This window comes from Chenopodium album, chromosome 13, assembly GCF_948465745.1.
Source record: "Chenopodium album chromosome 13, dcCheAlbu1.1, whole genome shotgun sequence".
Classification (NCBI taxonomy): Eukaryota; Viridiplantae; Streptophyta; class Magnoliopsida; order Caryophyllales; family Amaranthaceae; genus Chenopodium; species Chenopodium album.
In genome coordinates, this window is record NC_137846.1 from 47,843,708 (window position 1) to 47,848,724 (window position 5,017).

At 30.4% G+C, this 5,017-nt stretch overlaps 1 pseudogene; it reads right to left on the bottom strand.

Moving 5' to 3' along the window:
- Nucleotides 1–329: 329 nt before the first annotated feature.
- LOC145575610 (peroxidase 57-like) lies at nt 330–4,739 on the bottom strand (annotated as a pseudogene).
- Between the last annotated feature and the right edge of the window lie 278 nt (nt 4,740–5,017).

Consider the following 5,017-nt stretch of genomic DNA (forward strand, 5'->3'; position numbering starts at 1 on the left):
TCATTTTTATTTATTTTTTTTTTTTATCAAAACAAAATACCAAAAGGTCAAGAATAACTTTATAGTTAATACTTTGACAATATTGGGATCAAATTCTTTATTTGACTGCATTAAAAAGTCATACTTCGTACAACTTTTATTCAAGTAATAGATAGATAAAATTTCCATACTCAATACACAATGTAGCTCAACTTAAAAATCAAACAAGCCTAAATACATACAGTACCACATTAACTTGTGTTCTAACTACTTGAACTATCTCTCACTCTCAGTAGATACAAGTAACGTTTTGTACTCGTGAGTTTCGACTCTGATCTTAGAGCCTTAGATTAATTTACCTTACTACAAACCTTCCTTATTTGGCCTTGATCGCCAAGGAGGACGTCAAGGGCTTGCATTTTAACCATAACACTTGCAAATTTTGCATTGAATAAAGCAGCATTTCGAGCAAATCTTAAAACAAAGCCCCTAGTTCGAGGATCACGAGCTAATTCTTGGTCAATTTCGAGGATTCCTCGTTGCTTGAGAATTTGATCAAAGAAAGAGTTGTCAAATTTGTTCGAGCTTTGTGAATTTTGATCAAGAAAGGTGAAGTTGTTTGAATTGGTGCCTTGAGGACTAGTAGGAATCAATTGTCGACGAAGGTTTGGATCCATTTTTGGGTCAAATTGGCTTGTCCCTTGGTACAAACGATCTTGGAAGAAAATACATTGCGAAATTCAAATTCCAACCGTGTGTGCACCTGATTCAAAGTGTATTATTATCGTAACAACATAGATCATATATTCATATGAACTAATTTAGGTCCCATACAACGTATGATATTTATTCATTTCAAAAAAGCTACTATGTATTATTTAAAATAAAATAAAATTTGTTGTACGGTCAACATTAAAAAGTTACGGAGTAGGTTGTTTCAAGTTGTGGTTGTAGTAAACTAGTAATAGTCAAATAGGTTTTTTTTTTATTTTTTTTTTTTAACACAATAGCAAAAGCACAAAAGCCACAAATAGTGTACTTATCGATATTGTTTTGCAATTTGCATTGAACATTATCACTTTACCAATTGATTGGCTTTAACGGTGAAAAAAATACATACTTTCCTTCTAGGTTCTAACCATTTGTACAAAACTTCATAAAAAAAATATGTATAATTTATTTTCCTTCTAACCATTAATTTGTACAAAAAAATTATACAGAGAAAAAAAAATTATGAATGGAGCAAGTAAATAGAGATAAACTAAAGTAAATATAAATATTTAGATATAAACTCTGATATCTTACTAGTTGTGACGACCCCAAACTTTTGATCAAATAATCTATTTCATTGTTTTCTCTGACTTGATCTCTGATTATCAATTAAATACTCCTTTTATTTCATAACTAGTTGTATGTCCGGGCGATGCCCAAATGGTTGATAAAATTGTATGATAACATTTTTATTTGAATGTTAAATACGGTCAAATAATTCGTTCTGATAATGAAGGATATTTACACATACGATAGCATATGGAGTTTACTTTTTGTAATTTGGTTTGTAAATAGATATCTATGTTATTATTGACTTGAAATTATTTTTATTGAAATTAAATTATTTTTACTGGTTAAAACTTATTTTTACAGATTCTGTAATTTTTTTTTTTAATAAATTAAATAACAATGCATTTTGTGTGCGACTAGCCACACCAAAGTAACCCCTATAAAATTGACCATGACCGGCTTTATATATTAGTGATATGATATGATATTTGCAATACACCAAAAACTGTAATATAACTGAAATGTTCTCATCAATTAATGATAGGTCGGTGGTTGTTTATTTTATTTCTTTTAGTTATCCTTATTTGAATATGATTAGTAGGAATGTAGGATAATATGTTATTTATAAGAAACGTTTCAAAAAAAAAAGCTCCATTATTTTTTAGAGAAATGTTAATGGTCCTAAGAAAGTTGCATAAATAGGCTAAAAAAGAAAATATTGCGAGTAAGTAAGCATTAATCAAATTAGTCTACGCATCATTTTGTCATAAATTTTAAAATTTATATTTTGTACTATTTTAAGGATGCATGTAACATTACCTCTATAGTTAACTAGTTAATGCTCGAGCTATGCTCAATTTTTTCAATTAATACATAGTTGGATTATTTTTATATATAATATGAAAAATTAATTTTGATTGTTGATTTATTTAGTAGATCAATATCTGAAATTATTAATATGTAAAAACCTTTCTTTTTTTGATTCGGTCAAATTAGACATATGATTGTATATGTTAAAATTAAAATTATCTATTTTATCTTTTTATCCTGATAAAATTAGCTTTTAGTTATTATTGCTTTTACATATCAAGTTTTGAAACTATTTTGATTTTTTTAAAAAAATATATATAGAAAAAAATTATAATAGAAAAAAAAACAATATTTTTGGCGGAATTTTTTTTATGTGGTGCTGACATGTGTAATCTACAAATTTTTCTGAGGATTACTAAGTAGGAAAATTTGATTTAAATAATCCAACCTTTAACGTATTTATTTTTAATAATCCAACCTTTTAATTATTCTAGAATAATTCAAGCTTTGGGGGGTGTTCTATTTTATTAGGCCAAATAGGTCACCTAACCTAAAACAGCAGGTCACTTGCCACGTGTTGCGTTTTCATTTGTCCAAAAAAAATTTAAATTTAAAAAAAACTTAAATTTTAAAAAAAAAATCCCTTTTTTTTCCCTTTCTTCTTCTTCCCTTTACCCCTCCATGAATTTAGGCCTCCCCGTCAAAAAAAAAAAAAAGAAAAGAAAAAAGAATTCAGGCCTCGCTCCCATTTCCGGGGAGCTCCCCTCCCCGCCCTACTTCCCTTTCCAGCTGCCCCTTCCCTGCCAACCTCCCTTTACCACTTCCCCTTCCTCATTCCTTCCCCGAACACCTCCAAACCACTTTCCTTTCCCCTCCCTTCTCGAATTACGGCCACCCTTCCAAAAATCTTATCAATTTCCAGCCACCCCATCCACGCGTATTCCACCCTCGAAACCCTGCGCACCCTCCCTCGAAACCAAGGAACCTCGGCCCGTCCCTTTCCCCTCTCTTCTCGATTGTCGATTTTTAGGTTTTGGGTGTTTTTTGTTTTTAGTTTTTAGTTTTTAAAAAAAGTGGAAATATCTTTTTCTTGTTTTTAGTTTTTAGTTTTTTGTTTTTAAAAAAATATAGAAAACTGAAAACAAAAAACGATGCCGAATAAGCCCTTGGTTGTTAATAAGGAAAACTCTACCTCCTTTAGTATTAAAACAAAACACGAGGACATAATTAAAATCTTTTACTTTCTTTGCTTCCCTAACCAAAATCATTTCAACCAAATTGAACCTAAAATAATTTTAGCAAAATGCTTTGAGCTTAGAAACTTGCACGATTTAGGTGATTACTACCTCCGTTTCATATTATTTGCAACAATTAGACATTTTTCCTCTCTAATTTATGTCAAATCGTTGCAATAATATGAAACGGAGGTAGTAATTTCTTTTGATTTGTAAAGTAAAAAAATAAAAATAAAAAAAACATTACAAACTAACATGATAAAGTAAAAAAAACTTCCTCCGTTTCTTTTTAGTTGACCCGTTTTGACTTTTACACTATTTACTACCTCTTTTTTGACTGTCTTTTGTGAATTCATGGGGGATATTTTTGAATTTGTCTCAATAAGTACTATCATAATATATAACTTTTATAATTTTCACTTATGAAAATTAAAGTTATTAATTTTTAAAGATTTGTAATAACAAGCGTGATAAAAGAAATAGGTCAAGTAAAAAAGAACGAAGGAAGTATAAAGTAATAAACTTACCAAAAAGAGCAACCATTTCTTCTGGAGAAAAGTTTTTGTCAGCAAAGGCTAATATACTTTGTCTGACAGATCCGAAGGGGCTTGGTAGGCTCACATCCTGGGCTTCAGATATAAGTCCATCTTTTCTCCCCGTTTGTACTAAATAATCTGGTCCTCCACCCTATTAAAAAAATAAAGATCCATAATATAATTAATTTTTGATACTGAAGATTGACAAAAATTATGTAGCAGTTTGATAAACAACATTTAGAAATAATTTAAGAGCATGATATATTTAACTTACCATCTTGATAAGCTCTTTAGTAGCAATAGCGATGATATCAGCGCAAGAAACAACCCTGGGCATTCTTCTTCTGCTACATCCTTCAAAGAGTCAATAAACTCGTATCCTCTAACACTCAAATTAAGGCCGGCAAATTTCTCAGTCGAAGGTCCATCAAGTAATATTGATGCGTCACATCCCTAATTGAATCAAACATGAAAGAGTTATTAGTTTATTAAGTAACCATATAATAATAATAATAATAATAATAATAATAATAATAATAATAATAATAATAAAATTAAGCCGCTATCTAATAAATGATAGGTTGTAAATTATGAAACATACTAAATTACTAATGTGAAACTATTTATAATCATATTGTCACCATAGAGGATAACAAATTCAATAGAATGGTTGAAAATGATTTGTACATACATGGACAAAACAATCATGAAATTGCATACGAAGTATGGCCGGAAGAAGAGTTGGATCTTTAAGAAAATGCTCTTGGATTTTAGATGTAATGCTAGCTTCGATATCCACAACTCTATTAGGGCATAAACCTTTGTAGAAGCCTACTTGCAAACCAAAAGGTTTTGGAGAAATAGAAGAATTTGTATGAAAAGGGTTAGAAGGACTCATTGATGGAGTAGGAGCATTAGTGGGAGGATTAATCAGAGGACTAGAAGGATTTATTGAAGAGTTATGTGTATCTATAGAAGAGGTAGTTGGGGTTATCGAAGGTGTTAATGAGATTGTAGGACCAGGAGGAGAAATCAGGGATTTCTCATGATCTAGGAGAATTAGAGGTAGAATCAGAAGGACTTGGTGAAGGGGAAAAAGAATTGGTAGGAGGATCGAGAAAAGGACTTATTGGAGGTTTAGGTTGAACAGTAAAAGAACTAGGACTTGGGTTAGGA